This window comes from Coregonus lavaretus (assembly GCF_964263955.1).
Source record: "Coregonus lavaretus genome assembly, chromosome: 28".
Lineage (NCBI taxonomy): Eukaryota > Metazoa > Chordata > Actinopteri > Salmoniformes > Salmonidae > Coregonus > Coregonus lavaretus.
This window is the reverse complement of record NC_140015.1, coordinates 18,162,904-18,176,919: the sequence shown is the minus strand read 5'-3', so window position 1 is coordinate 18,176,919 and position 14,016 is coordinate 18,162,904. Positions and strand designations below refer to the sequence as shown.

Sequence of the window (14,016 nt, the reverse complement as noted above, 5' to 3'; positions counted from 1 at the left end):
GTGCTCACTGAATACGCTTTTCGATGTTGAAAAAGAGTTCTCGCAAGTTGCCGTGGATGCTCCAAATGTTAATCCCAGCTTCAATGCCATTATCACAGTAGGCATTGCTGTTAGAGGCCCGGAGTATCTATCCAAAATGCTCTGCATAGTCCATTTGTCTTCTCCAGATCGGGCGATTTCACTCTGTAGAAACTGGCGTGCGACAGTAAACTCAGCTTCCACAAAGTCTCCTGAGATTAAGTCCAGCAGTGGTATCACCTTTTCCACATCCATAAAGGTTTCATTCTCTGGGTGCAAGGCACGCAGGGCCTCAACAAGTTGGCTGTTTCATTTGTTAAATCTTGCTGATATTTCTCCCAGTACAGCATCCAGAGTGCTGAAAAACAGTATTTTGCACTCCCTGTCATTATCCTCTTCTTGCTGGCCCATTGTTGTTTCAACCACATATTCTTTCAGATTACTACTCACTACTCTTTGCCGTTCGCTTGGAGCGGGGGTGTCCGTGTGCTTGTATTTCTTCCATAACTCATCAAACTCAATGTCACGTTGCAGTTTTTTCACGCAATTGTGGGCACTGCGGACGACTCGGATGCCAGTGTACAGATCAGTTGCTTCAGCCTGAAGTAACTTGCTAGGGGGGTCGAGCAGGCTGATGACTTTGTGGACCATGAAGGCAATGAATCTGAAGCTCGGCTCGGAAACAGCTTTCAATAGGCCCACAGCCTCAAGTCGCACATGCGGGTACTCTCGATTTCTCTGAGCCGGTGGATGATGCTGTCCAGAGATTTTATAATGACACTCACCGTGGCTAGATGACCAGTCCATCGCTGCTCAAGCAGCCATTTCAGTTTCTCTCCCGTATATTGCGCAGCCAGAAAATGAGTCTCCTTGCCTATGTGACAGACATATTTGGGAAACTGAACGAACTGAATTCAAGCATGCAGGGGAAATACAAAAAAAATCTACAGGTGAGTGACTGAATTAGCAAATCCATTTGACTGTGTTCCTGCCTCAGTTGACATGCAGGTAAGTGAAATCGAACAGCTGATCGAGCTGTCATGTGACCGAATGCTGCAGACAACGCATTCACAGGTCACTATGGAGGAGTTTGGGTTTCTGACTCAAGGGGAATACTGTGCCGTCTCCCTCCGAGCATTTAAACTCATGGTATGCTGATGCTGTGCTCTGCATTAAAAACAAATATCGATCCAGGTTGGATGTGAGAGGAGAGATGAGGTGTGCACTGTCGACCACACCCCCTGACTTTGAGAAGCTCTGACGTGACATGCATCAAGCACACCCATCTCATTAGTGGTGGTGAGATAAGAGAAATGATGTCAGACTCATTTGCAATTGACTGTCATAGGCCCACATTAAAAGTATATGATGGTGAGTTGAGAATACAATCAGAAATACTGTTAGACAAGCGCCAAACTTCTTAATATTATTTTCGGGGTGCTCCGAGGTTTTTATTGTTTATTAAACTTTAGTTAAGCGCTCTAAAATATTTTTTAAGTTTGCTATCTGCCGGCTTTTAAGAATATTGCTACCAGTTTCAAACTAGCTTCAACTTTCTAGGGTTATAGAAACTAACGTTAGTTACAGTACGTGTTTCCCTGGTTTCACCTGTTTACAGGGTTTGATCCATATTTGATATATGGTTGTACATTTGCAATACTGTTGATTTTTTTATATGTGTCTTATTCGAATCCTTTTCTCATTTTGAGGTTTTAATATTATACCTGTTTCCAATTCATCTCAGGGTTTTATTAGGCCCAGTATTATTCGGTGTCCTTTGCGATAATTGTTGTCCTTACATGTTTTACTTTTACATTCACATTTATTTTTGACCATTATCTTTAGTTTGAATAAATTCCACTAATATGGAGGAAAAAGCTAATTGTGTTTGCCATTGTGTGGGTGTATAATATAGTTTCATAATAACCTAGTTATAACCTTTCACGTGTTTATGCTTATTAGGTGGATCCACCGCATTATTCTATACATGGTGCATATACAGTCTTCTGGTATATCTTCTGGCATATCTTCCCTCTGTATCGTTCATGGGCATACTGACTCATGGTAATACACATAGTGTCCTGTAGGTCTACATGATACCCGTATACACCCTCTTGTCTATTACTGCTACTCACCTATATATATATATATATGCCCCACCTGATAGAAACCAGGTCTTATCTCTATATCAGTACTAGCCTAGTTAAAGTCATAACAAAACTGCCTGAAGAAAGAGGGGTCACATACAGTACAGCACAAATGTCCAGTAATAGCAACCCCCTTTTCATTCCATGTGTCACTGATGAACTCTGCCTCAACTCTGCCTATTTCTACAGATGGACTGGAGATGCTTTTGCCAGATGGCAGCCTCAGTCATTTGATGTGGAGACCATAATTGGGTAGGTTTTATCTGACCTGTTCAAACTTCAACATAGTAACTGCTTGTGTGTCAGATATGACCTATCCTGCCATTGGTAATAGAACAGTGACTATGTGTGTATGTGTTCACAGAACCATGTATGGAGCCAGCACATAGACTTTCAAGATGATGTGGTGAAGTCCAAACTGACAGACAGGCTTGATGCTGATGTCTCTGAATGGAGAGAGACATGGCACTCTGCATTAACATTTTACTAGAAACAACTTTTACATGTATTGTATTTTTTAAATAATTGAATGTAATGGGATCAGTCAATATGGGGAGGGAGAAACCCTGTGTATTCTGCACCAGGATCAGGAAACTCCTGTTGTATACGGGACACCACACAGGAAGGTATGGCCACGCTGACATGTTTGCGAAGGTAGCCCCATTACCACCAGACAAAATGCTGATAGGCTCAGTATCTGTATCGGCTGGGAATGACAATGAAAGATGAAAGGTGCACATTGTTATATTAGCAGAACCCTGCTTCTATGGTGTTATGTAAAGGGTTGTTTATTCTACATGGACCTGTTACTACATTTGAAAGTTATAAAAACACTTACTCTGTAGGCTACTGACCTATTCAAAGCTTCCTTCATCTCACCATACATCTGCCTGTAGTTATTGAACTCAACCTGCAGGAGGTTTGTTTGTTGGGATTGAGTGGGGGGGAACAGCTGCGGGCAAAGTCCTGATAGATGGGTGTGTCTTGGTGGTGGAAAGGAGACACCCAAGAAACACCCACATCAAACCACACCCCCAAACCAACTCACGTTTGGCTCCTGTCATGGCCGCCAGCATTTCTTGAGAAGCAAGCCAAAAAACAAGGCCAAATCAGCGGGTGCAGTTCCCCTTTAATGTATTTAAGTTGAAGTTTTATCCTAATTTCAATGCTTAGACGAAAACAGTACCGGTTGATGACTTTTTTCAAATCCAATGTATTTTCCACATTGATTCCATGTCACAATACGTTGACAAATTACATTGAAACGATGTTGATTCAAGCAGTGTGTGCCCAGTGGGATATGATGCACATGATGACAAAAAGACATGGCACATATGATGATCCATTAAAATTCATGTTATGTTGATCTGCATTTCAATAACATATGTTAAAATATATTTTAAAGGGCACATTCTGATGGTGTTGCAAGCTGAAAATGTCCATTGTGTGAGATTGTTTGGACATTTCTTATGAAAAAAATTATAAAATCAACGAACCCCAGAAAGTGTTGACATTAAAAAAAAAAGTATGTATTTCCACTATGGGATTGCTCCCTGCTTGTAGCATCTATTTAAGTATTGTTTACTGAAGAAAATAAGTTATGAGTTAATGCCCATTCCACCCTCATCGATCATAACATATGTTAGACTTTACCAGACGATGGACATTGCACTACAGAAAGAAATAACTCACTGGTCACAGACATAACCCAACATGCCCTCCAGTGTCAATGACTACAAACCAAACCTAAAAAAGTGCAGGATAACTCACCATCTAGAGGGCTCTGCCCTCTTTGGCAGCCATTGGTTATGTAAGAAACCTTTTTATAGTATAGCTCCTAGGTTACATTAAGGTTACGCAACACTTATGATACCCAACTGTGGATGTGGTACAACATTGTCAACAAGAGGGGCGGGTGGTTGATGTGAAAAACACAAAATCAAGAATGCACCTACCCACATACATACACACACACTGGGTAGGCAAATGGCGCAGTAAGATGATGGATGATTAATTTGTAGTGCTCTGAAAGTGAGTCACTGGAGGGTGACGATGTTTGGGAGACAACTGTAGGGTACAGCGCAGAGCAGAGCAGAGCACACACACACGCCGGAAGTGTAAACACACAAACACTTATGTACAGTGAGGAAAAAAAGTATTTGATCCCCTGCTGATTTTGTACGTTTGCCCACTGACAAAGAAATGATCAGTCTATAATTTTAATGGTAGGATTATTTGAACAGTGAGAGACAGAATAACAACAAAAAAATCCAGAAAAACGCATGTCAACATTTTTATAAATAGATTTGCATTTTATTGAGGGAAATAAGTATTTGACCCCTCTGCAAAACATGACTTAGTACTTGGTGGCAAAACCCTTGTTGGCAATCACAGAGGTCAGACGTTTCTTGTAGTTGGCCACCAGGTTTGCACACATTTCAGGAGGGATTTTGTCCCACTCCTCTTTGCAGATCTTCTCCAAGTCATTAAGGTTTCGAGGCTGACGTATGGCAACTCGAACCTTCAGCTCTCTCCACAGATTTTCTATGGGATTAAGGTCTGGAGACTGGCTAGGCCACTCCAGGACCTTAATGTGCCTCTTCTTGAGCCACTCCTTTGTTGCCTTGGCCGTGTGTTTTGGGTCATTGTCATGCTGGAATACCCATCCACGACCCATTTTCAATGCCCTGGCTGAGGGAAGGAGGTTCTCACCCAAGATTTGACGGTACAAGGCCCCGGCCATCGTCCCTTTGATGCGGTGAAGTTGTCCTGTCCCCTTAGCAGAAAAACACCCCCAAAGCATAATGTTTCCACCTCGGTGGGGATGGTGTTCTTAGGGTCATAGGCAGCATTCCTCCTCCTCCAAACACGGCGAGTTGAGTTGATGCCAAAGAGCTCCATTTTGGTCTCATCTGACCACAACACTTTCACCCAGTTCTCCTCTGAATCATTCAGATGTTCATTGGCAAACTTCAGACAGGCCTGTATATGTGCTTTCTTGAGCAGGGGGACCTTGCGGGCGCTGCAGGATTTCAGTCCTTCACGGCGTAATGTGTTACCAATTGTTTTCTTGGTGACTATGGTCCCAGCTGCCTTGAGATCATTGACAAGATCCTCCCGTGTAGTTCTGGGCTGATTCCTCACCGTTCTCATGATCATTGCAACTCCACGAGGTGAGATCTTGCATGGAGACCCAGGCCGAGGGAGATTGACAGTTCTTTTGTGTTTCTTCCATTTGCGAATAATCGCACCAACTGTTGTCACCTTCTCACCAAGCTGCTTGGCGATGGTCTTGTAGCCCATTCCAGCCTTGTGTAGGTCTACAATCTTGTCCCTGACATCCTTGGAGAGCTCTTTGGTCTTGGCCATGGTGGAGTGTTTGGAATCTGATTGATTGATTGCTTCTGTGGACAGGTGTCTTTTATACAGGTAACAAGCTGAGATTAGGAGCACTCCCTTTAAGAGTGTGCTCCTAATCTCAGCTCGTTACCTGTATAAAAGACACCTGGGAGCCAGAAATCTTTCTGATTGAGAGGGGGTCAAATACTTATTTCCCTCATTAAAATGGAAATCAATTTAAACATTTTTTACATGCGTTTTTCTGGATTTTTTGGTTGTTATTCTGTCTCTCACTGTTCAAATTAACCTACCATTAAAATGATAGACTGATCATTTCTTTGTCAGTGGGCAAACGTACAAAATCAGCAGGGGATCAAATACTTTTTTCCCTCACTGTATGGGCCTATTAGAGGTGCCTTCAAGACTAGTTGACAGGCTCTAGAATACTACATGGGTTGTATGGATATCAATATTAAAAAATATGCTGTGTAGGCATTTAAGGGCGATATTCATTCATTGTAAATAGATATCACAGCTATAGCGTCGGAGAGATAACACCCTCACAAGTATTACACAATCACCATTGACTAAAGCTATCAAAGCCCACGCTGAACCTCAGAGTACACGACTACATTATTCTTAAATGTATACCAGTGCTCACTAGTGTAAGTGTATTCATACACTCATACTGTAGAGTGGAAGGTGTGGCTGGAGTCTGGTTGGGTTTGAAATGTGTGTCGCCTGAGCCCTGTGAATAAAACTCTCAGAGGAGTGACCTGCTAGAGGAGACATCTGATTAACGCAGTGACATGAAACATGGAAAAGAGGGCTGAGCTGTCAGCTTCTTTAGCCCTCTCCGTCTCTACAGTATTTCCCCCTCCATCTCTCTTTCTCTCTCTCTCTCTCTCTCTCTCTCTCTCTCTCTCTCGATCACACTTTCTCGCTAACTCTCCTCTCTTCCCTCCCCTTTCCTCTCAGTTCCTCAACTACCCTCTCCCATTCCATTGCTCTACTTTCCATCTCTCACCTCCCTCTCTCACAACTCCTTCAATCTTTCACTCTCTCTCACTCTCTCTAGCTCTCTCTCTCTCTCTCTCTCTCTCTAACAGCTCCTTACCGCTTCAGGTGACAGGCTCACACACACTGCATGCACAGGTTCTTACACGCCCACTGCGCATCCCTGTATGCAAATTCACACTTGCATACACACACTTACTAAATCCAGCCCCAGATCTTCTCAGCACCACGAGGCCGGGCCGAGACAACACGCCGTGAAGCAGCCCAACGTGAATCTCCCGGAGCTTTGATGCGATTGGGTGGAATCGGTGGGGGGCCTCAAAGCCCCTCTGAGAGTGACGTCAATGCACGCCAGTGTGTCTACAACACATTCACACGCACACACAGGGAGGAGCTGGGAGGCTGCAGCTGGAGTTGACGTGTGGGCCTTCATGTTCCTTATGGGGGTGACATTGACAGAATTGATGTTCTGCTTTGTGGTAGCTGTCGTTATTTCTGACTAGAAATATGCCACCTCTGCTGATGATGATGAGAGTGTGAAATTTAATCTGGGTGAGAAAGGGGTTTAAGATTATTCTTTTCAAGTCCCTTTTGGGAGAATGACAAGCAGACAGCCTCAGGGTCAAAATCATCTGGCTTAAAATGACAGAAACAGTTTAAAGTGGCAAATATCATGCTGAAATATCGCTGCAATCTTACTGCAATGTCAGAGCGAGGCCTACTCTGTTCGAAAAGTTTATACCTAATTCTCATATCCAGCTTGAGATGTATGGATTGATATGAACTGAAGGCACTGCATGCCGAAACATTGGTTAGGTGTACCCATTAATTGTAGGGAGCATATTTAGAGTGTACTACTTTATTTTTATTGATATTGACTGATAAAAACTTGCTGATACAGACTGGTTAAAGTCTCCTCCCTACACCAATTGAGAGAACAACTCTACTATCCCCACCACAGATACAAATTCGCCATCATCTTGCCTCCTCTAAACTACTAGAGTACATTGCGTTACTATCAGTCTCTTCAAAGAGACTAACAGTACATGCAATGTAAATGCTGACGCCATGTCATTTCAATTCCACGCAGAGAGAGAGCGAGAGAGAGAATGAGGGGACAGTGGTAGAAGAAAGAAGGAAGACAGATAACGTGTGTGGTGGGGGGTGAGGATAGATGGAGTGGGGTTGGGAGAGGAAGGTGGAATGGGGAAGAGTGGGGGGCAGGAACATTTTAATTCCACCTCGACCTGACTGCAGTGCTTGACGGGCTGACGGCATTGTTAACGTGACAGACAGAGGAAACTAAAATAGCCCCGGCCCATTATAACCTCCACTACCTGGCTGTCTCCCTGGCTTCTAATTACTGCTGAGAGTCGGCAGGAATGACACATTCAGAGGTGGGCTGTGTGTTTGGGTTTCTGAGCGTCTCTACAGATGTAGGATCTTAACTTGAATCAGTTTGCTACAGCAGGGAAATAATCCTGCAGCAACAGGAAATGTGAATTATTATGTGGATTATAATTAATGGACATTTTTGTAGAGGTTGATGCAATGGAAAATCTAGTCAGACATTTCAAAGTGGAAATTACAAACTTCAGAGGCCTTTTTAAACCTCAAGTACACTACAAGTTTTACATTTCCTGAATTGCAGGAATGTTCTCCTGCAACAGAGTGATCAAATTAAGATCCTACATCTGTGTTTGTATGTATGTGTGTGTCTCTCTGTATCTGTGTGTCTGTGTGCTGCGATTATAACTCATACATTAAACCACCTAAAAGAGCAGGAGCCTGGTGAGAGGGTTTACGGAACATCTAATCCACAGTCTTAATACGACGGGTGGATTTCTCTGAAACTGGCGTCATTGTTAAACTGTTGAGCATGCCTGAGATTTACAAGTGTGTGCTTGAATGTGTGTATGTGTGTGTGTGTATGTTTGCTTAAGCAGCCACTGAGAGCAATGTAGGTCAGGCGCTCTGCAATTACTGAGTCTGTTCTCTTACTTTTGCCTGAAACCCAATGTTAAACAAGATTATACAAACACACATGCAAGTTGCACGCACACACACACACACACACACACACACACACACACACACACACACACACACACACACACGTGCGTAAGGCCCAATCGTATCTAGGTCAGCCTTACGTTGGAGACAGCACTGACCTTTGGACACACAAATAGTAGCAGTCCGAGTGCCATCGGGTTCTGGGGGTGTGTGGCTTTCAGGGCGTGTGACGAACAGGAGCTATGCCCAGGTCTGTCTCTGTCTACCTGTGACTCTCTGCCAGGATGAGTATGACGTCTCCCTTATTCATGATTAACTACTGCTTTACTAATGTCTTATACCTTCCTATAAAGATCCTCGAAATCTTCATTCTCATCAACTTCACAACCATCTAAATTACCTTCATCGTCTCTTATGACATTACATATACCTTGTTATTCACTGTAATAATGCTCTAAGTTGTGTGTGAGAGCTTACTTAAGAGCATATTTCCAGTTTTTTGTTTTTCTTTCAGTGTTTTGTCTCTAGTGCTTTGTAATGTGACTGTGTTCTGCTAAGCCTATAACAGAGCTGCCAACTCTCACGCTTTCGCCGTGTGACACACGTTTTTGCCTGTTTTCACACGCACTCACGCCACACATCCAATTTCTCACGCAAAAATAATCGGCCGAGACTTGTTCGTTCCTTTTTTCAAACTCCCCGACGGTAGATGGTGCTGATGAGCACCACTGAACCATATGCGCTGCACCCCGAAGTTAGCGACAGAAGAAGAGATACCATTGCCGCGAAAGACAACAGGAGAAGAAACGGTCACTACCTCAAGAAGTCTGATAAGAAGCTGAGCTGAGACTAGGTATGTAACAATGAAATGTCGTCCAATTGAGTACTCACTCTCTTAAACTTTAAATCTTGAAAGAAATTATTTGTTTGTGCGTGTGAACAGGATTTAGTGTGGTGAATGTAAACTCAGCTGATTTCGAACAGGTCAGATGTATTCCAAAGAATTTAACATAAATACAGGAAATGTGTGCAATAGAAGTAGACTTGTGCAGACATTCACTGACCACATGACAGAAGTGTACCTGCTGTTCTTCCAAGCCACCGTACCAACTTTCACTTCTTTCAACTTGCTGCTTCAGAGAGAGCAGTCATCAATCTTTTTGTTACATGATGAGGTGGGATTGGATTTTGCTGTTTTTTTCAATTCTGTGTTTCTTGCTGATATCTGCAGGGATCCTCTAAAACAGGTTTCACCTACTATTTTTGTAAATGTCTGTTATAGATGGTGAAATTCGTATGCAAGCTATGTTCCAAGTTTATGGTTCCAGCAGCTCTGCAGTGCCATGAGGAGCCTTGTGAAAATGCAAACCATTTACCAGGTTAGTATTTGACTATTATTATGATCAAACACTGTGATGTGTGATATTTAGCCTTGTACCTTATACCGATATGCTGTATCTGTGACAGGAAGAAAGTTGAACATTGGGTTCACAACCAGGTCTAAACTTAACAGATTACTTGACGAGGGTGACATCACACCACAGCAGGTGGATTCATTCCATGAAGCTGTGTTGTGTTTCCTGACAAGTGCTGTGGACTATGCACTTAAGAAGCTGCCACTGGAAGAGCCACTGATCAAGCACGCACAATTTGTAGATGTACGGCAGAGAGCTGAAAATGACATTGAAGATGTCCTGTACTTTGTTGAAAGGTTAGTTTTTTTTCTCTAATTATTGTCTATCATCTTAGCTAAAATACCCTGTGTTTTATGATGAGGTGTGTTCACTCCTAAACTGCACATGAGATATTCTCTCCTCAAAGATGTGTATGAACTGCTGCTGGTTGATGACTATATACCTAAAACGTAACAACTTGTAACTCTACTTTCATAAATAGGTTTCCCCATCTCCTCCCATACCATGGGCCAGAGGAGCATGACCTTCTGGGTGAGGAGTTTCTAAATGATCAGACCATGCCAATGATATCCCTGCAGGACGAAACTGAAATGGAAAGCTTCTGGGCTGAAATGGCAACCCGGAAGCATAAGGTAAATTTTTTTTCCTTTTTTGTCTTTCCTTTTGGCAGGTGTGGCTTGGCTACATCTGTTGCTTAAAATTGTTGCATGCATATATGTGTCATGCATGTTGCAAATTATGCATGTTTTTATCTGAACTTTGTTAATGGATCAACCTACAGTATACTTACAGTATTAATCAATCAAAAATCAAGGTATGTTTTTCCATTGTGTTTTGGTGCATTTTCCATAGGTGACAGGAGCCAAAGAATTCGAGAGGCTTGCTGACGTCGCCAAGCTTGTCCTGGTGTTGCCCCATGCAAACGCAGATGCTGATAGGTTGTTTTCAGTTGTGGGACTGAACAAAACCAAGAGAAGAAACAGCCTAGCATTGGATGGCACCTTGTCCTCAATAATGACCATAAAGATGGCCAATCTGGAGCCCTGCTTCAAATTGGAGCCCCCCTCCGATATCATCAAGGCCTCCAAGAAGGCCACAGGCCAGTATAACCATGCCGACAGATCATAGAGGAGGCTCATTTGAGATGAGCCAGGTCTGCGCAGAATCGATCACCGGCGATCACCGCCCAATGCATGCTGGTTAGATTTGTGTCCGACTTGATCCCGACTTTCTCTGACGTCATGCACACGTGGGCAACGATAACCTCATGAGATCAAGGCGGCCGCAGTTCTGAGACGCAGGCAGTGCAATTGCTTTTCACCGACTGCAGGACCCAGGCGGACCCTGGACAAAATCTCACTCCAAGGTTGTTTGAAAAGTTGGCAGGTATGCTATAAGCTAAGTTACTGTGAGAGTATATGACCCCTCACAAACAGGGTGCTACAATCCACAACACATATCACGTGGTGTTGGGAACAAACCTACAACTTTGCTTCATCTTCATCCTTTCATTTCAAACATTGGATTTAATTTATTTTGTTTAATCTTGCTCTTTGTATACTTTGCCATTTCAAACTTTTGTGTCTTTTGAATTTTTTAACTGTACATTCATATTTTAGCCCTTGTTACTATAAGCTTACTTGCGATGTTTGTGTTATGAGGTTGTTTCGCCTCCCTTGGTTGAATGCTCTGGATAAGAGTGCCTGCTGCAGTAAATAACTCAAATGTAAAATGTGAATGTACAGTACATGGAAATACACTCATAAGTAAGATACAGAGAGTCGTTAGCTATCAAGTGGGTGTGACACAAAAAACTAACCAACTTGACCTGAAACCCTCAACCTACCTGTTCTAACAATACACAGAGTGACATAAAGGAAAAAGATGGAGGAAGAGAAAGAAAATGATTTAGAGAGAGAGAGAGAGAGAGAGAGAGAGAGAGAGAGAGAGAGAGAGAGAGAGAGAGAGAGAGAGAGAGAGAGAGAGAGAGAGAGAGAGAGAGAGAGAATGCCTTAATGCCTCACCATCAATCTCTCCCTCTCCTTGGTAAACAGCAGAGGCAGCATCATATGCTGGGTGACAGCTCCCATTTGTTTCTGGGTGTCCCCCTGAATTCCCTCACCTCAGCAAAAAGACTCAGCCCCGCCCCCTCTACAGCCCCCCGAGAGACTCCACATTTAGCCTCTCTGATATCTATGTCTGTTGGTCTCGATCTATCTCTACACAGATATTTTGCTCTAAAAAACATTTATGCTCATTGGACTCCTACAGTAAGTGTTTGATGTGGAATAATGCCAATCCTTTTCATTCCATGAAATCTCTTGACCTCATATTTTATCAATCTTTCCAGTGAGAATCATGCTAGAGACCCCCAATAAGTACTGTGATGTCATAGACAATCTAGGTGTGCCTCCACTCAGCCAGATAACTGATGTCCATCTGGCTCCCATGGGATCCTGGCAGAGGTCTTTAGGATTAGTGATGGCGTGGGAAGCGGAAGTCCAACTTCACATGTGAAGTACTGTGTAGAAGCTGTGCTCCCTCCAGCTCTTTAGGGCGCTACTTCAGTTGAACTCAGACCACGTCAAACTGAAACCCTACAACATGACAGCATTGTCGAGTGTGGAAGCACTGATGTTCAACAGAGAAATGCTTTTAAGATGGCTCCCAGTTTGCATACCATCCCTGTTTTTTAAAGCAAATATTCCACACTGGGCAACAACAAGGTCTTGTTGAGATTTATTGAAGCTGAATGTGGAACAGAAATGGGTCTTGGGTATGACGCTACAAGCTTGGCACACCTGTATTTGTGGAGTTTCTCCCATTCTTCTCTGCAGATCCTCTCAAGCTCTGTCAGGTTGGATGGGGAGATGTTAAATCGGGTTCAAGTCCGGGCTCTGGCTGGGCCACTCAAGGACGTTCAAAGACTTGTCCTGAAGCCACTCCTGCATTGTCTTCGCTGTGTGCTTAGGGTCATTGTCCTTTTGGAAGGTGAACCTTCGCCCCATTCTGAGGTCCTGAGCGCTCTGGAGCAGGTTTTCATCAAGGATCTCTCTGTACTTTGCTCTGTTCATCTTTCCCTCGATCCTGACTAGTCTCCCAGTCCCTGACGCTGAAAAATATCCCCACAGCATGATGCTGCCACCACCATGCTTCACCGTAGGGATGGTGCCAGGTTTCCTCCAGACATGACACTTGGCATTCAGGCCAAAGAGTTCAATCTTGGTTTCATCAGACCAGATCATCTTGTTTCTCATGGTCTGAGAGTCTTTAGGTGCCTTTTGGCAAACTCCAAGCGGGCCTTCATGTGCCTTTTACTGAGGAGTGGCTTCCGTCTGGCCACTCTACCATAAAGACCTGATTAGTGGAGTGCTGCAGAGATGGTTGTCCTTCTGGAATGTTCTCCCATCTCCACAGAGGAACTCTGGAGCTCTGTCAGAATGACCATCGGGTTCTTGGTCACCGATTGCTCAATTTGGCCGGGAGGCAAGCTCTAGGAAGAGTCTTGGTGGTTTCAAACATCTTCCATTTAAGAATGATGGAGGCCACTGTGTTCTTGGGGACTTTCAATGCTGCAGAATTTTTTTTGGTACCCCAGATCTGTGCCTTGACACAATCCTGTCTCGGAGCTCTATGGACAATTCCTTCGACCTCATGGCTTGGTTTTTGCTCTGACATGCACTGTCAACTGTGGGACCTTATATAGACAGGTGTGTGCCTTTCCAAATCATGTCCAATCAATAGAATTTACCACAGGTGGACTCCAATCAAGTTGTAGAAACATCTCAAGGAGGATCAATGGAAACAGGATGCACCTGAGCTCAATTTCGAATCTCATAGCAAAGGGTCTATTTACTTATTTAAATAAGGTATTTCTGTTTTTAATTTTTAATAAATTAGCAAAATTCTAAAAACCTGTTTTCACTTTGTCATTATGGGGTATTATGTGTAGATTGATGAGGATTTTTATTTATTTAATCAATTTTAGAATAAGGCTGTAACGTAACAAAATGTGGAAAAAGACAAGGGGTCTGAATACTTTCCGAATACACTGTAAATGATATGGT

The 14,016-nt window shown here is 43.3% G+C and overlaps 2 long non-coding RNA genes across 4 annotated transcripts; both read left to right on the top strand.

Annotated features, from left to right (window-relative positions):
* The first annotated feature begins 8,780 nt into the window (after nt 1-8,780).
* Nucleotides 8,781-10,109, top strand: LOC311104176. The gene is made up of 3 exons (XR_014610147.1): nt 8,781-9,387; nt 9,817-9,913; nt 10,002-10,109. It is a non-coding gene; the product is annotated as an uncharacterized lncRNA (long non-coding RNA).
* Nucleotides 10,110-10,132: 23 nt separating this feature from the next.
* On the top strand, nt 10,133-13,715 carry LOC311104175. 3 transcript variants are annotated; one of them, XR_014610144.1, is made up of 3 exons: nt 10,133-10,245; nt 10,431-10,581; nt 10,809-13,715. It is a non-coding gene; the product is annotated as an uncharacterized lncRNA (long non-coding RNA). The 3 variants fall into 3 exon arrangements; XR_014610145.1 differs by having other exon boundaries at nt 10,802-13,715; XR_014610146.1 differs by lacking the exon at nt 10,809-13,715 and adding an exon at nt 10,764-10,807.
* Nucleotides 13,716-14,016: the final 301 nt, after the last annotated feature.